This window comes from Hakea prostrata, chromosome 9 (genome assembly GCF_041222555.1).
Source record: "Hakea prostrata isolate BN-2017 chromosome 9, UWA_Hpros_2, whole genome shotgun sequence".
NCBI lineage: Eukaryota > Viridiplantae > Streptophyta > Magnoliopsida > Proteales > Proteaceae > Hakea > Hakea prostrata.
In genome coordinates this window covers 61,827,330-61,849,478 of record NC_142608.1, presented here as the reverse complement: position 1 = coordinate 61,849,478, position 22,149 = coordinate 61,827,330, and the positions used below count along the sequence as shown (strand labels likewise).

Genomic DNA, 22,149 nt, shown 5'->3' with positions numbered 1-22,149 from the left:
TGCATAGTACAATATATCGCCCCGAATTTCAGCGAATTTTGGCTTGTTCAGTGGTAACCGAAATTTTTTTAAGAGCGAAATCGAAATAGGCCAAAAATTACCGAAATCTCGGCGATATTTCACAATATATCGCCGAATCAATCGATATATTGCAAAAATCTCAAATTTTTACACTATTTTGGCAATTTCTATTGATTTTTAGGCAATTTCTTTTGCAATTCTATAGTGGAATTTTAGGGTCAATGAATAATCTTACCAATTTTGTCCCAATGCTTGAAGACTCAAAAGGCAATGAGCCAACTATGATTAGGGATGAGAATTTACATAGAATAATTTCTAGAAATAATTCAAATTATATCCCAGTGATTTAGGCATTAAAAGGCAACGTGCCATATGTGGTTAAAGGAAGAGTATATTCAAGAAAGAATTTATGAAAAAAATTTAAATTATAAAAGGATTTTGTAATGGAGTTTTCAAGGTCAACGAATCATCTTTTTAATTATGTCCGAATGATTTAGGTCCCAAAATGTAACATATTAAATGTGAATAGGAAGGAATATTTACATGGAAGAATTTATAAAAAATAATTTAAATTTATCAAATATTAACATCAAATTAGGATAGACACAAAATTTAGACCCAAAATATCCCAAATGAGGGGTCGAAATCTGCTGAAACCAAGGCAAAATTTGGCCGCGGTTCGGCTGGTTTGCCAAGTAGTAGTGAACCGGGTGAAATTTCGAACCCGAACCATGAACCATCATCTATTTAGCTGATAATTGTATAAATTCATTTCTACGAAAATGAAAAATTTACACAAAATCATTTGCCAAATTGTAAAAAATAGGATTTCCATCAATCCACAAATCATTTTCTTCTGTTATTAAAAAGCTTCGATCCTACCGGAAGCGATTCCTCTTCTTCATCTTCTTCCCCGTCTCTGTGACACGCTTCATGTTCTCCGTCGCAAATTGCAGCTGCATCTCTTCTCCATCCTTCTCGGCGTAACCTTGTGGTGGAATTCTGAGAAGCAGAGCAGTTAATTGAAGGTGAGTTGAATAAATCATATGGATTATTTAAGATTCTCTCTGTTCACGGCTTCATAATGAAGCAAATGTGAAAGTCTTAAGGCTTGTGGTGAAACTTGTATGCTGTAGGGTTGCTCTAATTGGGAATAGATGAGGCTTTTCTAGAAATTTTCTGTGTCACCTGTGCAGCAGAAACACCCAAATGTTCCCAATATTCAACATTTGATCTTATTTGTTGTAGTTATAACTTGCATAACTATTATAATCTTGCATTTCGTAACTATTATAGTTTTGGGTTTATAGTTACAGGACTTGTAAAGAGAAACTGTACAGTGCAGCCATTAGCAATCACTCAAATTTGCTACAATCCTTTGCTTTACTTAGTGGCTGTCAAAAGAATCTCATCATTCACACAGATTTTGGCGAGACATTAGCAAACCCAATCCAAATCCAGGGAAAATCTATGCATTGTTTAACTGAAACAACCAACACGAAGGAAAACAAATATGAGTTAGCTATATTAGAGGGAGATTTTCCATCTCTGGGGATACCCAAATTTTAAGAAATGAATAATGTTAGGACCTGGTTTCCATCATTTTAAACAGAGCCAAATGGAGTCCTACAAGAAAAAGCCACATGAATTGGGAAAGAGATTTCAGATTTCAATTCCTTTATTTGCAGTGTTCAAGTCATTGGATGTATGTTGCGATCTAATATAATAGAAGAGAAATTAAGAGGAAAGAGAACAGAGAGTGAGAAACGTGAGAGAGAAGTTAGGTAATATTTTTCATATCCTTATCTCATTCATCCGAGTGCTTTAATAGGAACAACAATCAGTTACAGGAATCGTCTAGAATGCTTCTATTACCTGAATATCCAAGATTACCCTTATCTTATAGTATAGTCTTCCCATCTTACCCTTTGAGAATTATAGTATTTATTTCACATAGTCCTTTAGGAACAGTGGGGTTTTTGGAGTACGTGAAGAGTGCCTTGGAACCTGATGTATGGTGGGTCCCATAGAAGTTGTAACATTACCTTCATCTGCAGCTCCGACTTCGTCCTCGAAGCGGAAATTAGGAAATTGAGAGCGCAGGCAGCTCAAATCCTCCCAAGTTGCCTCCTCCTGCGGAAGATTTGCCCACTGAATCAAGGCTTGATGCACGGTATTACCTCTCCGGAAGAGTGTTCGTCGCTGAAGAACAGCTAAGGGAAGCAACGGATGTGCAGGAGTGATGGGTAAAGGGTCAGCAGAGGGTGATGCTCCCAGATAGGGTTTTAAAACAGATACATGAAAGACGTTATGGATCTGAGAGTTGGAAGGTAGGGCGAGGCGATACGCAACTTTGCCGATGCGTTCAAGCACCTGATAAGGCCCGAAGAAACGTCGACCAAGCTTTTGATTTCGGTCGCGAGGTCCGGCGGTAAGGTTGAAGACGCACTAGAACCCACATACCAGGTTGGTACTCGGTGTTGATCGACTGCCGATTAGCTTGGTGACGCATTCGATCCTGAGCACGCTGTAAATGAAATTTCAAGTCACGGAGTATCCGGTTACGGTCTTGCAGGGTGTCGTCAACGGCAGCGTTGGTAGCTGTGCTGGGCACATAATGGATTAATGCCGGTGGTGGTCGACCGTAAACTGCCTCAAAGGGAGTCGAAGCTATTGCCGAGTGGAATGAGGTATTATAGGAAAACTCTGCCCAAGGAAGATAGATAGTCCAGCGATGGGGCTCGTCACTAACAAAGCAACGCAAATACATTTCAAGACCGCGATTGACAACCTCGGTTTGGCCGCGCTCGTGGATGGTAGCGAAGACATGGCCAGCTGTGTACCACGCGTCGGAAGAGCTCCGCCAGAACGAGCTTAGAAATAAGGGATCACGATCACTGACCAATGTTTTAGGTATACCATGGAGCTTCACAACATTATTCAAAAATGCTTCGGCAACCTCTGATGGTGAAATGGCTAGATAAGGGTGTGAAGTGCGCATATTGGACAAGCGGCGACCACAACCATGATTGATGTACCATCGAAGGAGGTAACCCCACAATGAAACCACGAGATCTCCCAAAACGCTCGGAATGGGGAGGGGTTGCAACAAGCCGGCCGGAGGCGAGTGACTCATTGTTGGCAGTGGACTGGGCAACAAAGTGTTTGGCAGCCTCACGCATTCCTCCAATAAACGAGGAGAGGCCCAGGCGAAAAACCCACAGCCACCACAAGGAGTTGAATGATACTCTTCAAGAAATTGGTGACAGTGGGGATGCCGGATCTAAAACCAAGCGGTGACGATGAAAAATGAGTCCGCTCAATCAAACGCAGGGTAATCTCCGGCTGGTTAATGTCATAGAGTTGTTGTAGTTCACAGAATGCAATATCTCGCACCAAGTAAGAAATCGGCCCAGAATCCCATAAACAACCCCACCGATAGAGCACGCGCACAATTATCCACCAGTTTGTAAGAGATTTCAAATGTATATCCCAGAGTTTGCTAAACGATGGCGGGCGGCACACACGAGTTACCAACCGGAGGCTCTCGGTCCGTGCAATGTAAAACTTGTGTCCGAGTAGGTCGAGCCATCCAATTGCGTGTGATTGCGATCTCACGAACATAAGTAGAAGCTCCTGTAATTGCGAGATAATACTAAAAAATGCAAGGGCGAACCGGAGAGTACAGCGCCAACCAACTCCGAAGCATCGCCAATAGTGAAAGGTTTAGTAAAACCGGTAACGCAAAGGGGTGCCAGTGAGTCGCCTAACTCAAAAAGCACGGAGCAACTCGGTCCAACAATACGATCCCTTGGTTAAATTGGTTAATGGACCACAAGAGCAGATATCCCGATAAACTTCGGTAGTAGCCGGTGAGCCCAAGGAAGGCCCGTACCTCACGAAACAGTGGGTATGGGCCATGAAAATAGCAGTAATCCGATCCACAGATAAACCAGATGGACACCACATGTCCCAAAATCCAATGGAGGCGCCCAAAGTCGCACTTGGTTCTTAGCAAAAAGTGATGGGCGAAGTACTCCCAAGACAACCCGTAGATGGGCTAGGTGTCGGTCCAATCACGGCTATAGACCAAGAGGTCATAAAAAAACCAACAAAAACTTGCGAAGATAGGGCAAGACACTATCAGATTCCCGAAATGAGCCGAGCGGTGGTGAGCCCAAAAGGCATCACCAAAAACATAGTGACCCTCATGTGTCCAAATGCAGGTGGACATCCTCAACTCGAACTCTAATTTGATGATAAACGAACGGAGATCTAGCAGAAAAATACCGGCCCAATAATCGCAAAGATCTCACAATAGTGGGTATAGGAAAGCGATCACGACCGCACCGCAGAGGGCCCGATAATCACACGAAACGCCACTCCATCACGCAACTAATAATACAGGTGAAGAAAATGGGCACGGGCCGAATTATACCGCGTAACATACTCTCCACTGTCGTCAACTCCGGAAGTGAGGATATCCGCAGGGCCGGACACTAACGGGGGCTGCACCAGGCGAGGTAGATAGCATGGTCTCGAGAGCGGAGGAGGAAGCCGGGTAGGCTCTCAAAGACTGCTGCACTGTAAAACGTCAAGATCGGGCCTCGATCCGGAGTTGCAATTGGCCCATATCCAAGTCCAATAAAGAGTTCAACACATGTGGCGAGACGCTCTTTAACTCATGGAAATTAAATGGGCTGGAGGATGTTGGGTCGCCCGTAGTTCAAACCCTGCCCGGCTGTTCAAATTTCATGTTAACGACTATAGTCAAAAATCACCGGTCCCAAAGTGGTTAACCATTGGACCCCTAAGATCAAATCGCACCACCCAAAGGGAATACATAAGCATCAATGGTCAGCTGGTAAGATTGAATACAAAGAGGTAATTCACGACTAGCCCTTCACAAGCAATGTTCCACCAATCATGACGGACATCGGCGGTTGTTCGACTTACACCCTAGTAGAACGCGCTCACGCCGGAGGAAATGTTGGTGCGCCACTATCAACCAATATCGGTGAAGCCCGAATATTCTTCCGGTGAATCGAAGAGTTGTCGGTGTGGTATCCACATCGAGTGGAAGGAGAGTTACGAGCCCGACACTATCTCATCTCAATCGATGGTTCTGAATCAAGTCGGGGTCCACCGGATCACCAGCATCATAATCCAAAACAAGAGGTGACGAGTCACACCGATGTCCGGGAAAAACCCCGCGCAATTGAAACAGAGGCCGGACGGCTGCGCACCACTCGGAATCGTTGATTGGTAATGCAGTAGATGCGGTAGTGCGGACGCAGAAATTGGTGTTGGAGATGGAGTTGGAAGTAATGGTGGTACTGAAACGGAAGAAGCGAAATGTGAGCGTGCGCCGAAGTCGCCCGAGCCAAGTCCAACGGCCCCGTCAACAACGGCCGAGTGCTCTCACCTGCAAGATCGTCAATCCCACACAAAACAACTACAAGAACGACGTTGGAATTCCAGATATCCGGAGCCAAGGCCAAAGCGCGAGATATCAGCCACCGAGTGATGCACAACAATCTCCCGATGATCCTCATAATCGGAAGGACCAAACCGATCAGAGCCAAAACAGCTCCCACGGGATTGTTTGTATACATCCACCGAACCATCCCCCAACCATATGGAATGAAGAAATACGACCCCGAGCGCCGGAGTTAAATGTAGATCAAAAAATCGCCAATAGATCCAGCCGACGGATCGATCCCGATAAATTTTGGAAAATCAAGGCGAACCGTTCGAGTTGGATTCCAGTGGAATCCGGCCGTGAGCGAATGAAGCAGAACTTGGTGAACTTCAATGGCATAGATCGTCGACACAGTTCAAGACGACCATCCATATTGGAGATCCGCATAACCGAGCGAAGCCCCCACCGCGGAAGTGTGAGAGAAGCAATGAGCACGTCCAGATATGTGCCGGCGCGAGCGAACGAATCTCGCCCCGCCAGATAACCGGCAGGCGGACCACGATCTAATATAATAGAAGAGAAATTAAGAGGAAAGAGAACAAGAGTGAGAAACGGAGAGAGAAGTTAGGTAATATTCATATCCTATCCACATCCGAGTGCTTAAAGGAACAACAACAGACAGGAACGCAGAATGCATACCGAATATCCAAGATACCCTTATCTTATAGTATAGTCTCCCATCTACCCTTGAGAATTATAGTATTTATTCACATAGTCCTTTAGGAACAGTGGGGTTTTTGGAGTACGTGAAGAGTGCCTTGGAACCTGATGTATGGTGGGTCCCATAGAAGTTGTAACAATGTATGTCTGTTAGGATACATCTTGTCTTCTGAGTTTCATGGATTATATGATGGTGTTGTGTAGGTTTCTTTTTGATTAAAAGAGTTGTTTATATATTTTAATTTTTTTTTTTTTTTTTTATTAGGTTGTGATGTCTACTATATAAGTTTGTATTATTGCTACTAGAGCAGCTGTATTTCACACTTATTAAATACTTAAGTATCACTGCTGTGTGTATTTTATTGCGGCTGACTTTTGGAAAAGAATCTATTTAGCTGTATAATTTTCGTACGTATCCATCCCCCGTATGATTGCTGGTCTCAGACTTACTATAGTGTAACCAAGCTAAAACAGGTAGAATTGATGCATTGTCAGTTAGGATATACCCAGTGCCATAACAGTGACAAAGTCTTAGCTGAATACAAAAGTTTATGACACTTATCTTGTTCTAGTAATTAAGAACCAGTGATGTAATTCAACAACAAGATGGTAAAAGAAATCATCTTAATTGATTCTGCTCCTCTTTGCATTAAAAACAATGAAAAAAAGAAGAAAAAAAAGACAAAAAAAAAAAAAAGAACAAAAAAAGAGTCACTGTTGTTCACTCTTACAAGTTGGATTCCAAATTTTTAGTTGTTAAAACACATAAATTTCATAGAAATGTGTGCATCTTCAAAAAAGTAGGGGTGGGGGATCACAAATGGCTTTTGTAACCATTTTTTCTCACTGTTGCCATTGTCAATGATAATACTTCAAGAGTTATGAGCTGAGTGAGGAGAGAGAAAAAAACAATGAGCATACATTGAGAATTCATCTCTTCTTAGAGTGAGATATATCCATGGGTCATTCATTCAATTTAAAGACAGTGTTGTCTCTACATTTTCATTGGGAATATTAAGGGGGGATGGTATTGTTAGAAGTTTAAAGCTTTGGCTTTTCCTTCCTTGGATAGGGAGCTGAAAGAGCCATTGCAGATCATACCTTTTTATGTTCAGTATAGAATTCTTAAGTATCAACGGTCTGAATCCATGAAACCTTCTAAAGTATGACTGGTTTTCCATTTCACATCCTCCAACAAATAAGTTTGTTAGGGATGGTGGATGAAGTTATGAAAAAAAAAGAAAAAAAAAAGAAAAAAAGAGAGAGAACAGAAAACAGCTGAAATGCGTTTGGTAAACTGGTTCATTTTTGTGTGCTAGAAAAACGGACGGGTGGTAAATGTAGCTGGAAAGCCATGTTTTGCAAAACAAGTTTTACTTGTTTTTTCATTCCAAAAACAGTTTTAACAAAACTGTGCCCAATAAACCCAACAAAATTGTGCCCGATAATCCCAATACCCCAAACCTCTCGTGCGAGATTTCCTCTCAATGATTTGTCTGCAACTCGAGGTCTCTCGTGTCAATGTGCTCGTGTAACCTCCTGGATCTTCTTCTCCTTTCTAATCTCATCGCAAAATTCCTTTTAGAACTTCAAATCTCATCCGTTGACACCTCATTGCAACTTGAGGCGAGATAGTGTTGTTTGATCTTTTTTTCATTTCACCTGGGGTAAGGTTTGAGACATTCTTCCTCTGATTTAGGTTATAAATATGAGGATGCTTTATTATTTTTCACGAGCCCTTCTAATTTAGGTGACATGAATCAAAATGATAGAAAGCTCCACTTTATACATTTTTTTTTTTCATGTATAAGAATTTCGATCTAATTCTTAATTTCTGAGTTTGTAAATTATTGATGTAAAATGGAGCTTATGAACATTATCTTTGAGAAATCAGTATTCCAGATTTATCGAAGATTGCCCATTACCTGTTCGATGAATTACTCCTTACACTTCTAATTACCTCTTCTACTTTGCTTGAATAATCTATCAATCTCTAGTGTCTTCTTATCAAAGATTGCCCAGCACCTCTTTGAAACTCATTGTGATTAGCCTAAGAATAAAAGAAATAAGAAAAACTGTGAACTCATTAATTCTGTTGGCTTCCGTTGGATCAAAAAAAGTACTGGAAGACTACCCTGAAGCACTAATTCATGATTACTGATTGACAGCTTCAGCAGCAGCCAGCCATGGATGTTGCTCTCTGTTTTCGCTCTGGGCAGGCTTCTTTATATTCTCCTTAAATTGTTTTTTTCCTTTTTATTTTTATTTTTTTTGAACTTGTTTCTTTGTAAAATTACATGTAGTTCATGTAATTGATTCTTTATACATACTTGAGTTCCCCCCCTCCACTGCTTCTTTTGATTCTTTCAGTTCTTTAGTCATGGCTCTGTTTTCATATTGGTGGGGCTGATGGGTTATGATTTCAAGATTAGCCATTCTGGAGTTACAGCACTATTTAAACAAAATCCTTTAGAAAACCTTGTCGATGTCACAGTTGAAAACATGGATTAATTCTGCAAGGAAGAAACATTATTGAATATGTTGCAATGCATGGCAGCTTCTAATTGCACATTCTTTTGTAGTTCATTGAATCGCAGGTGGAGACTACTATGTTGCGACTGTTGTTGTTGGGACTTTTGTTTTTTCTTCTCTGTTTCAGTTTAACTAATGTATGGATCCCTTCCCCCCCACTTCTCGAGAGTATGTTTGGATACTCCGATCCACTATTCTTTGGATATTTTTCTCCCCATCTGAATGAGACCAGTAAATCTGTTGTGAAGTCCCCATTGCTTTTATAAATTTGAAATATGATAAATGTAGTTGGTACCTTTTTATATCCTTCGTCGTGTCTTGCTCTTGTGCTTTTTCTGGAGCTTCTCTCATCAATTAGTCTCCTTCATTCTAGCCTGGTTTTATCTGCTCCCCATCCAACTCAAATGAGCACACTTCCATATTTCTGGTTTCCAACTGGGCTCCATATTTTCTTTCAAATGCATCTTGACACTGTGAAGTTTCAAATGTATCATGGTTACTGTTGCTGCACAATCCTGTTCGTCCCTTTAGCCGGTTGAACCTGCAAAGATGAGCTCGACCGTGGAAGTCGAGTTTTCACCTCCGACGATCTAGTTAGAAATCCGACTAAGGAAGGCAAGAAAGTAATGAACAATAATAATACGAATAGTGATGGCTTTATTCAGCGTACCTTTCTCTTATGCTCCCTTACTTTTTTATAGATTTTCTATGTATGAGTTTGAGTGAGACTCAAACCCTAGTTAGGTTGTGATTTGACTCTTAGTCATTGAGTCCTACTCAAACACGAGTAGTTGAGTCGTGACTTAATACTATTTCTTTGGCTAGAATCTTATTCAGATTTACCTTGTTATTCATCCTTTGTACTTATTCGACTGACCTTGACTTGGTTTGTCTAACGCGATCCGAGTTGGTCGGACTAGGCTCAAACCAAACTGGTTTGATTCCGATCTGGTCGGACTGGGCTTAAACCGGACTGGTTTAAGCTTATTTATTTATTTTTTCCTTATCATAAGTTCCCAGTCTCTGAAGTCCGAGCTTTCTCTTGTTCGGGCTTTAGAGATTTGGTGACCGAACACATTTTAGCCTCCGACCAGTATAACTTTGGATTTTTACAATATCCAGACTGATTTTGGGAGATCTTCAAGCCTGACGTCATCATGACAGATGCAGTTTCGTGAAACGTGTATTGACGGCGCACGACTTTTGGAGGTTCCACCTTTATGGACACGTGGCCTTGTATTGATGGTCTTTAATAATGACCTTTTGGAGTTAAAAAACCTGAGAAGATTAACCGTTTACACTTCCAGATTATCAGCGCCAGATTGGAATCTTCAGAAGAGATCTTGTGTAGGATCGTTGGATGTGGAGGTCTTTAAAGCCATTAGATTAGGAGTTTTTTTATACTTTTCCTCTTTTTATCTCTTAGATTTGGATATTTAGGAAGTGTATATAAATCTGTCCTTCCTTTTCCATTTCTACTTTTTACTGTGCTTACTGTTGTGTCTGTGGAGAAGACGAAAGTTGCAGATTTTCTAAAGTGCTTTTTTTCGACCTTCATAGGAGCTCTTTCTTCGATTCCTGTCACAAGTAAGTTCGTCTTCCCTCCTGGTTATTTCCATCTATTTTATTCTTCATTTGGTGTTGTATTCTGAGTGTGCTTTCCCCTTTCTGTTTTTTATTTTCCTTGGGCTTTGCTTGTCAGTTCTTTCATTTCTGCAACTCTAGCCTTAGTATAGACTTCTTGTTCGTGATGGGTGTTAAGAGGAAAGCTTCTAGGCCCTCTAGATCTTCCCCTATCCCCCCTCTTCTGGGAGCTCTTCTGTTCGTTCTGAGAACAGTGGAGCTTCTTCTTCTGGGTACAGTGACACAGAGAGTGACACTGAAATTGACCCGACCTTGTCTCCTGGTACTCGTCCAAACCTACTTAGTGATGCTGAATTGACTTCATTAAGTATTCGTAGTCGGTTTAGTACGAACAGGACACGTTGGCTGCTTAAGCTTTCTTCTTCAGCCTTAGCTCTTGAGAAAAGTCGTCCTAGGACTTCCGAACACATAGATTTCGACCCTAGCACTTCGGGTCCAGTTTTTATCCGTCCGAGTTGACCGAAAATGATTTGAAGGAAATCCGAGCTCGGTACTCCATTCCTGATGGCTTCATACTGAGGGTTCCTTCTTTCCATGATCGGGCTCACCGACCTTCTCCTGGTGAGTTTGCAGTGTATGAAGATGCCTTTGTCAGTGGTTTTAGACTTCCTGTGCACCCAATTTTTTCTGATATGCTTAATCATTTTGGGATGTGTCCAGGGATGTTGGCGCCAACTAGTTGGCGCAACATAATTTGTTTCTGGGGATTTTGCAAACCAGTCTGAGGTCGGTGTTATTCCGACCTTACCTTTATTCCTTTAATTTTTTATGTATAAAAAACAAGAACAAAGTCGTTGGTTCTATCTCTCCAAACGAACTTCTCTGCAAACTGGGTGGGAGGGTAACTTTGTAGGATCAGGTACTCTTCCAACCAATACCAAGGGTTGGAGGTCTCGGTACTTCTTTGTTCGGTCCCCTTCTTTCCCCAGCTTTCCGACCTCCTGGCCCAAACAACCTAGGGAGGATTCAAATGCCATTCCTCCTTTTTCTCATTCCGAACATGAAGTAAGGGATCGAATTCGGATGATCCCCATTGAAGATCGGAACTTGCTTGCTGTGAATGGATATTGTCCGGAATATCCGAATATCCTTCATTACTGGGGGTTTTTGATTGGTAAGAAGAGTTTTCTTCTTTTTGTCTATTTGTTTCTTTATCATTTTTATAATTCCAAGTTATCTTACTCGGGAAAATGATGCAGTGATGCTCGGAGAGGATGACTTTGAGGAGGTCGCTGCTACTATGCAGCAAGTGGAGGCAAAACATCCAACTAAGTCGGATAAGGCTTCAACTAGTCCTGTCTCTTCCCCCAAGGGAAAGGCAGTTAGGGTCCGAAAGGAGAAACCTGGTGACCTGCCTCCCCGCCCTTCGAAGAAAACGTCCAGCTCGGAGAAAGCTTCGGATTCCGAGCCTCCTCCCCCTTTGGGAGATGATGTGTCTTTTAAAGACATTCCCAGGTCGGAGGCTGGAGCTTCAGAGCCATCCAACATTCTTCGACCTGATTGGTCGTTGGATGCTAGCTCCTCGGTATTTGAGGGAACTTCCTCTGTCATCTCCCGAGTTGCTAATGAGTGGATGTCCGGAGTGCTTCTTCCTGCTGACATGGCTTATCTGGAGAATTTTGGTCGTCTCAAAGCTCATGCTATTACTGTTAGGCAAGTGATTTCCCTGCTTTTTTGAAAATTTCATCCCTTTGGGAATTGTATCTTTAACCAGTTTTTCTCTTGGTTATAGGATGGCTTGCGCTATGGTTCAATCCGTAGGTCAGAGTATTCACTCAGCTCGGGAGGATTATTTTGCGTTGCAGAAATCCGAGCAACGCATTAAGGATTTGGAAAAAGAAGCATCATCTTTGAAGACGAGCAAGGATTCTTTGATTGCTCGGGAGGGCCGATCTTCTCAGCGAGGTTGCTGCTTTGAAGGGGAGAAATGAGGCTATGGAACTTGAAAAAACTTCTCTTCAAACTAGCCTGGAAGAAACCCAAGGCTCCTTAGTCGGAAAAGATGTGAGATCTCTAGCCTCCGAGCTAAGTTAGAGAGCTCGGATCACCAAGTGGCGAAGCTGATGAAAGCAGTTGAGGAGAAAGCTCCTTGTGTTTTCGAAGATATCCCCAACGAGCTTCGCTTTGAGGTGATCAAGAGGTGGGTCAGGACATCCAGCTGTAAGAAGTTCATGGCCAAAGTAGCTGAGCCCGGGTATATTTATGCCCGGCGTCATGCCTACCAGGGTATCATAGCAGCTTTCAAAGACTTGGATTTGGAACGATTTCAAGATTTGATCGATCCTGGAATCTATGACGACCTTAAGATTCCCCGTCCTTCCTGGTGTGCTTCCCAAGCAAGGTTTCCTAAGCCGCAACCGGTTGAAGTGGCTGAGTTTCTAGATTCTAATTGGGATCCTTTGCCCGAGGTTGGTAGCTCGGGAACCTCCACTTCGAAGAATGTGTCTTGTCTGAAGAAGCCAGATAGTAAATCTTAGCCTATCTTCCTGTAAACCTTGCTTATTAACGTCCTTGAGCTTTTTTAAGATGATCCTTTTTGTATGGATAACACTTTTTTGTTTGGAATGAAATATTTATTTTAATCTCCAAAGATGTTTTTGGTCAATCGTTATTCCTTTCTTTCCAAGCATTATCTTCTTGTGCTCGAGGAACTTTTACTTACCAACCTTAGTAGGTCAGTTGCCTAAGTGGCTTAGGACTTTTGTGCCTAAGTTGCTTAGGGCCTTTGTTACCGACCTTAGTAGGTCGGTTTGCCTAAGTGACTTAGGGCTTTTGGTGCCTAAGTTGCTTAGGGCTTCGTGCCTAAGTGATTTAGGGCTTTTGTGCCTAAGTGATTTAGGGCTTTTGTGCCTAAGTGCTTAGGGCTTATGTGCCTAAGTTGCTTAGGGCTTATGTGCCTAAGTGACTTAGGGCTTTTGTTACCGACCTTAGTAGGTCGGTTTGCCTAAGTGACTTAGGGCTTTTGGTGCCTAAGTTGCTTAGGGCTTCTGTGCCTAAGTGACATAGGGCTTTTGTGCCTAAGTGACTTAAGGCTTTTGTGCCTAAGTTGCTTAGGGCTTCTGTGCCTAAGTGACATAGGGCTTTTGTGCCTAAGTTGCTTAGGGCTTCTGTGCCTAAGTGACTTAGGGCTTTTGGTGCCTAAGTTGTTTTAGGGCTTTTGTGCCTAAGTTGCTTAGGGCTTCTGTGCCTAAGTGGCATAGGGCTTTTATGCCTAAGTGATTGAGGGCTTTTGGTGCCTAAGTTGTTTTTAGGGTTTTTGTGCCTAAGTGACTTAGGGCTTTTGTTCTAGACCTTAGTAGGTCGGTTTATGAATTTTAGTTTCTGTCAGTACTCCTGTGATCATCTTAGCTAAGTATGCTAGCTTGAGCTGATATGTAGAAACTTCAAAAACTTTATTCAATGGAAAAACTTCGAAATGTCTGAATCACAAACTACTGTGTGTATCTAAACAATTTAAAGACAAAAACTGAAATAAAATTCCAAAATTTGTTGAGGATTTTATACTATTGATAGTATTTCCTCAAGTTGTTTGAATTCCAGGTCCGAGGTATTAGTTGGCCGGTCTTTGGATCTCGCAGCTTGTATGCTCCCGAGGCGACTTGTTGTACTATAATGTACGGTCCTTCCCAGTTTGGAGCAAGCTTTCCTTGATTTGTGGGATTAGAAGCAGATGATTTGCGGAGGACCAAATCTCCAGCGAGATACTGTCGTAGTTTAACCCTTGCATTGTAGTGTGTTGCAATGCGTCTTTGGTATTCCTCCAATCGATATTGTGCTTTATCTCTGACTTCCTCAATGAAGTCTATGTTTGCCCTCATTCCTTCGATGTTAGCTTCCTCATTGAATTCTTCTTCTCTGATAGATCCGACCTTAACCTCTACGGGAATCTGAGCTTCGACTCCATATGCTAGTCGGAATGGAGATTCATCGGTGGTCGTCCTGGCAGTAGTTCGGTAAGACCAGAGTACTTTAGACAACTCTTCTACCCATCTGCCTTTAGATTGGTCCAATCTTTTCTTTAATCCTTCCAGCATGGATCTATTAGTAACTTCTACTTAGCCATTGCTCTGTGGATATGCTACAGAAGACCAACGGTGCTCTATGCCTTGCTCTTTATAGAATCGTTCGAATTCAACATTTTCGAACTGTTTACCGTGGTCGGGGACAATGATTTTTGGGATACCATACCGATACATGATATTATGCGTGACAAATTTTTTCATCTGCTCGGTATTGATGGATGCTAGTGCTTCAGCCTCCACCCATTTAGTAAAGTAATCGACCGCCACCACCAGGTACTCTCTGCTTCCTGTGGCCTTTGGTAGTTTTCCTACCAGGTCTATCCCCCATCTAGCGAATGGAATCAGAGAGAGAGTTGATGTCAGAGGCATTGCGGGAGCATGAGGTATGTTGGCGTGTGCCTGACACTTGTCACATTTGCGGATGTGAGCCTTTGAATCTTGTTGTAGTGTGGGCCAATAGTATCCTTGCCTTATTACCTTGTCTGCTAAGGCTGTGGCTCCTATATGGCCTCCACAGTTTCCTTCATGAATTTCTTTTAGGATGACAGCTGCCTCAGGAGCCCCTACACATCGTAACAATGGTCGGGTGAGAGACTTTTTGTATAACTTGTCATTTCTGACAGTGTATCTGACTGCTCTTTGCTTTATATTTCTAGCTTCTTTTGGATCTTCTGATAGTAAATCACTTTCTAGATAATTGATTATTGGAGTCATCCAACTGTGCTCGGTCTGTATGTGCATCTGGTCGGTCAAATTGATGCTCGGAAACTGTAGCTTTTCCATATATTCGACCGGGTCAGCTTCCATCTCATCCGTAGCCAACCTAGATAAGGCATCTACCTGCTCATTTTCTGCTCTAGGGACTTGTTGGATTTGGATGTCTTTAAAGAATTGTCTGTATTGGTTGACCATGGTCAGATATTTAGTCATCCTCTTTTCTTTTGCTTCATATAGCCCGTTCACTTGGTTCACAATTAGTTGTGAGTCACTTCTAACTTTGATGTTCTGAATGTCAAGGGCTTTTGCTATACGAAGACTTGCTATTAGTGCTTCATATTCTGCTTTATTGTTTGAGGCCTTGAATTGGAAGCGTAGTGCATACCGTATTTGGAATCCTCCTGGGTTGATTAGGAGCAATCTCGCTCCACTCCCCTGTGCGTTGCTAGAACCATCCACTGAAAGTATCCATCTTTTGATGCTTTCGGAAGTGGCCTCTTCTTCTTGCCCATGCCTTGGTTCAGAAGATTCAAGGATGAAATCAGCCAGGACCTGTGCTTTAATAGCTGGTCTTGGTCGGAACTCTATTTGATGCTCGCTTAGCTCAACTGCCCATGATACCAGTCTTCCGGCCAGGTCTGGTCGGTGCAGTATATTCTTCAAGGGAAAATTTGTTAATATTGCAATAGGATGTGATTGAAAATATGGTCTCAGTTTCCTGGCTGCTATGACCAGGGCCAAAGCTTGCTTGTCCACTTCTGGATATCTTGTTTCAGCATCAAGGAGCACGTGGCTCACATAGTAAACTGGGTTTTGCTGTTTTCCTTCATCTTGCACTAGTACTGCCATAACAGCCAGGGGCGAAGTTGCCAAGTAGACGATCAATTCCTTTCCTGTGGTCGGTCGTACGAGCAAGGGTGGAGTAGTTAGCTTTTCTTTTAGATGTTCGAAAGCTTGTTGACACCTCGCTCCATTCTGGTACTCCCTTTTTGGAAATATTTTTAAGGCTTGAAAGAAAGGTGAACATCTCTCTCCTGACCGGGCTATGAACCTGTTTAAGGCTGCTACCCGACCAGTGAGACTTTGTATTTCCTTGATGCTTTTTGGTGGTTTCATCTCTTGTATGGCTTTTATCTATTGGATTCTATTAGGAGTCTAATAAGAGTTTGTATAGGAGTTAAATTAGAGTTTGCATTCATGTAAACTTTTATTCCTTGTAATATTCTACTTTCCATTTATTTATAAATAGAGGGCTTGAGGTCATTGATCAAAAAAGCCATTCCGCCAAACATTGTATTTCAACATGGCATCCGAGCCTAAATTCGATTTGGGAAGCGACCTACCTTCTTCTTCTCGATTTTTTCAAACCATCGCCAATCTTCGTCATGCGTTTTCAGACTATCTTGGTCGCCAACCGAAACAGAAAAAAAAAAGAAGAAAGAAGAAGACGACGATTGATTCCAGAACGAAACGAAAAAAGAAAAAAGAAAGAAGACGCGACGTCGCCTCGATTCAATGAATAAGAACGAAAACAGAGGAAAGTAGAAGAGAAGAAGAGAAGAAGAAATCGCAACTTCGCGCAACAACTCACTCAGCCTTGCAATTTTTTCTGTCTGATTCTTCATCTGCAGCCTGCGATTCTGAAGCTTGGTTAGTCATCTGAAACCTTCAATTGGGGTTTTGCTATTAAGGTTCTTCGACTAGGGCTGTTCTCCTTAAGCCTGCGTTTGAGAAATCGACTCTTCATCTGAGGTAATTCGATTAGCCCAAATAAAATACATATTTGAGGGTTATTTTGGTAAATTTGCTTTACAGGGACTTATATGTAAATTTGTATAAGTTATGAGATTTATTTGCAAATTCCGTTTTTTCAAGGACATATTTGTCATTACCGAAAAAAAAAAAGAAAAAAAAAAGAGGTAGATCTGTTTGGGTTGTTTGGCTATTGCATTCTGCGACATTTCTGTTACTTCGAAAGGGTGAAGACTGAAGAACTGCAGATTGTCAACATGACAACTATTGAAGGTACAGCATTGACCACTGCTTCCTCTACTACCCATACCAACACCTACCTTGCTACTTCAGGTAAAACCTTTACAAGCTTTCAAGCTTCTTGAGTTTCTACTCCTTGGATCATTGATACGGGAGCTACTAATCATATGACGGGTTTATCCTCCTCTTTCTCACAATATTCTCCAACTTCTGGAAAGGATAAAGTTCAAATTGCTGATGGATCCTATTCTTCCATTGCTGGAAAAGGGACCATTCAGCATTCTCCATCACTTTCTTTGTCTAAAGTTTTACATGTTCCCTCTTTCTCTACTAACTTGCTCTCTATCAGTAGTTTTACACATGACTTGAATTGTAAAGTAACTTTTTTCCCATCTTATTGTGTCTTCCAGGATCTGGTCACGGGGAAGGAGATTGGACGTGGTAAACTAGACAATGGACTTTATTTGCTTGAGCCGATTGGAGAATCTACGCCTGCTTTGACTACATCTTCTAATCCGGTCCATTCGGTAATATTAGACCTTCATCAGTGGCACTGTAGGCTAGGTCACCCCCCTCTAGGAACTCTTAAGAAAATATTTCCTGATTTGGTTTCTTCTTATAATGAAAATAATTTTTTTTGTGAAGCTTGCATTTTTGCAAAACAGACTCGTTCTACTTATTTACCTTCTCTTCATAATAGAAAACCTATTCCTTTTATGCTAATTCAACCGATGTGTGGGGTCCCCGCCGACGTGTGTCTATTATTGGCCATAGGTACTTTGTTACTTTTATTGATTGTCACCTCGTTCTACATGCATTTATCTTTTAAAACAAAAAAATGAGGTTTTCCGATGTTTTCGTGACTTTTATAATATGATTAAAACTCGGTTCAATGCCACCGTGAAGATCCTTCGCAGTGACAATGGCATGAGTATATTGATGGTGAATTTCAAAGATATCTCTCTCGATTCGGCATAATACATCGACCGATGCGTTGATACGGCTGCCCAAAATGGGGTTGCCGAAAGGAAGAATCGGCATCTCTTAGAGATAGCCCGTTCCATTATGATTTTTATAAATGTCCCTGACCAATACTGGAGTGACGCTATTCTCACTGCTACTTACCTTATGAATAGGATGCCCAATAGGATACTTGGTTTTAAATGTCCTAATGAGATTCTTCAGGAGCCTCTTCTTTTGTTATTCCCCCAAAGATTTTTGGATGTGTGTGTTATGCGAATCAAGCACCGGAGTAAGCAGCTCCGCGGCCACGTTGCATATTTTTGGGGTATTCCGCACCGAAAGGGTACAAATGTTATCATCCGCCTTCCAGGAAAACCATTGTATCCATGGATGTAATTTTTAATGAGTCTTGCCCTTACTATACACCTCTCCAGGGGGAGAGTCCTAGAGGAGAGGTGTTCTTTCCGACTATAGATCTTCCTATCACACACAACACAACTAAGAGTCCCGAAGAGTTTCCGCCGTGGGGAGACTTTGGCGGATACCCGAGGACTCTAATCCTCCCCTTCGATTTCGAACCATGTGAAGAACCTAGCGTGGGGAGACCACTCTTGTGAGACACACTGTTGGGGTCTTTCAAAACCAGATTGACCAAAATAAGGAGGTGAAGACTTATCGGAGGAAGAAATACAACCGGCTAAGCGGTGGAGAAAGGTGATACGTTACCACTTTAGTCTCCCGCTCCGAATCGGATTCTACCGAGGTATCTTCTTCCAATCTTCCTATTGCTGCTAGAAAAGGAGTCGGATCTTGTACTCAACATCCCATAGCTAAATATGTTCTTATAACTCTTTGTCCGACTCCTACCGTGCTTTTATATCCTCTCCGTCATCCGTATCGCTCCTAAAAGTTGGCGGGAAGCTTATCCCGATAAGAGATGGAAGGAAGCTATGGTAGAGGAAATGCAGGCAATGAAGAAAATGACACTTGGGAGCTGATTACACTTCCTCCAGGAAAAAACCAGTGGGCTGCAAATGGGTATTTGTGGTTAAACAAAATATGGATGGATCAGTGAACAAGTTGAAAGCTAGACTAGTTGCAAAGGGGTTTACCCGGACCTATGGGATTGATTATCGGGGAGACCTTTGCCCCTGTTGCGAAACTAAATACCGTCGAGTTCCGTTGTCCGTAGTCGTGAACAAACACCGGAACTTGCACCAACTAGACGTAAAGAATGCCTTCTTACATGGGGAGTTAGCGAGAAGAGGTCTATATGGAAATCCCACATGGTTTTTCCGATGACAATCTGCAGGGAAAGTCCGTCGGTTGAAGAGGTCAATATATGGGTTAAAACAGTCTCCTAGATCGTTGGTTTGGACGCCTTCAAGGCAATGACTTCTATTGGGTACAAGCAAAGCAATGCTGATCATACACTATTTGTCAAGAAGTCAGGTACTAACATCACATTTCTTAGCAGAGAATTTGAAATTAAAGATCTAGGGAAATTACAGTATTTCTTAGGGATTGAGGTGGCTCGATCAAATAAAGGTATATTCCTATCCCAAAGAAAGTATGTCTTAGATCTATTATCAGAAGTGGGAATGTTGGGGTGCAAAGCAGTTGATACCCCTATTGAAGCTGGAGCTAAACTTAAAGAAAAAGAGGGAGAACCAGTGGACAAAGGAAGATACCAAAGGCTGGTAGGGAAGCTTATTTACTTGTCCCACACCAGGCCAGACATCGCTTATGCTGTAGGGATAGTGAGCCAATTCATGCATGATCCATATTTAGCTCATATGAAGGTTGTTACCAGAATACTACAGTATTTGAAGGGAACTCCTTGAAAAAGGAGTACTTCTATCACCCACTGATAATCTAAAAGTAGAAGCATACACTGATGCAGACTGGGCTGGATCTCCAGACAGGAAGTCAATTTCAGGTTACTGTATCTTTGTTGGAGGTAATCTAGTTACTTGGAGAAGTAAGAAACAGAATGTGGTAGCTTTAACTAGTACCGAAGCTGAATATAGAGCTATGGTTCGTGGAATTTGTGAGCTACTATGGTTGAAAGGCTTGCTGCAAGATATTTGAGTTCAAGTTCCAAACCCTATGATGTTATATTGTGACAACAAGTCTGCTATTAGTATTGCTAATAATCCAGTGCAACATGATCGAACTAAACACATTGAAATTGACAGGTTTTTTGTCAAAGGAAAGTTGGAATAAGGGCTTATCTGCATGCCTTTTGTAAGATCTAAAGACCAAGTAGCAGATGTTTTCACTAAGGGTTTGAAAGAAAGAGATTTCCTTCCTATTGTAGGCAAGTTGGGCATGACTAATATCTATGCCTCAACTTGAGGGGGAGTGTTGGATTCTATTAGGAGTCTAATAAGAGTTTGTATAGGAGTTAAATTAGAGTTTGCATTCATGTAAACTTCTATTCCTTGTAATATTCTACTTTCCACTTATTTATAAATAGAGGGCTTGAGATCATTGATCAAAAAGCCATTCTTGCCAAACATTGTATTTCAACAAAAGGCATGCAGATTAGGATTGTTTTTTGTGGTTTCATCTCTTGTATGGCTTTTATCTTCTCAGGATTAGCCTCTATTCCTCTTTGGGATACCATGAACCCCAAAATTTTTCCTGAAGATACTCCAAAAGCGCATTTCTCTGGGTTGAGCTTCATTTGTATGCTCGGAGTACCTAAAAAACTTCTGCTAGGTCTTTTAGATGGTTGGATTGAGATGTGCTCTTTATCAGCATGTCATCAACGTATACCTCCATATTCCTGCCTATCTGCTGCTCGAAAATTTTGTTGACTGCTCACTGGTAGGCTGCCCCAGCATTTTTTAGACCAAAGGGCATTACTTAGTAGTAGTAACTATCCTTGTCTGTCATGAATGCTGTGTGTTTCTGGTCGTCTGGGTTCATCAAGATTTGGTTGTATCCTGAATAGGCGTCCATGAAACTAAGCATCTCGTGCCCGACTGTTGCATCGATGAGCAGGTCTATCCTTAGAGGATAACAATCCTTTGGACAGGCTTTGTTGAGGTCGGTATAGTTTGTGCACATTCTCCATTTTCCGGTTGCCTTCTTTACCATTACCACATTGGCCAACCAAGTTGGGTGGTCGATAGGTTTAATGAATCCGGATTGCTTCAGCTTCTGAGCCTCTGAGCCTCTGTTCGGATGGCCTCATGCTTTTCTAAAGAAAAATTTCTTCTTTTTTGTATTATTGGAATTGCCTGAGGGTCAATATTTAACCTGTGCTCGGCTACTTTTCTGTCAATTCCGGGCATGTCTTCGGCCGACCATGCAAAGACGTCAGTATTTTTCTGTAAAAGGCTGGTTAGACTATTTTTGAACTCTTCTTCTTGTTCTGCTCCAATCATGGTTTCGTGATCTTTCCTTGAATTCAGCATAATCTTTTCTAATTTTTCTACTGGTTCGGCTCTTTGCATGTTTTCTTCATCACGATCATCTCTGACTTCGACAGCCATGGTAGAGCTTGTTTTTACTCGCTTTCTCATGTAATTGGCGTAGCTTTACTTGCTTCCTTTTTGGTCGGCGGAACATTCTCCTATTCCCTTTTTTGTTGGGAATTTCATCTTCATGTGTAAGGATGATACTACCGCCTCTAGGGTACAAAGGGTTGGTCGTCCTAAGATCATATTATAAGTTGACAAATCTCGGACGACCATAAAATTTGTTTGGATGACCCTGTCTCTGGGGTGCTTACGAAGATCTAATCTGATGGTACCCTCTGCTCGGGTTGAGGTTCCTGTAAAACCATATAAGTGCGTTCCACAGGGGATCAACATTTTCTCGTCTAGCTGTAATTTATGGAAAGCTTCCAAGGACAAGATATCTGCTGATGACCCTGTATTTATTAGGACTCTATGGACCTCTGTTCCGGCCAGTGTGACTTTGATGACAAGGGCATCGTCGTGGGGAGTGTTTATCCCCTGTTTATCTTTGGATGAGAAGGTGATAGGTTCTGAAGTGATCTTCTCATCTGGTTTCTCAAGCTCGGCATTCCCCACATACCGTGCTTTTCTTTTGGCTTGTCTTCTTGACTCCTCAGTTGGGCCACGGAACACGGTAAATATTGGT

General features: G+C 42.0%; 1 protein-coding gene across 2 annotated transcripts in view; it reads left to right on the top strand.

The window, feature by feature from the left end:
* Nucleotides 1–821: 821 nt before the first annotated feature.
* LOC149006017 (proteasome assembly chaperone) overlaps nucleotides 822–22,149 on the top strand; it is a 35,514-nt gene continuing 14,186 nt past the window's right edge. For both annotated transcript variants that reach the window (XM_089169654.1, XM_089169655.1), the window contains exon 1: nucleotides 822–1,049. The gene's annotated coding sequence lies outside the window, so the exon portion shown is untranslated. The remainder of the gene's footprint in view (nucleotides 1,050–22,149) is intronic.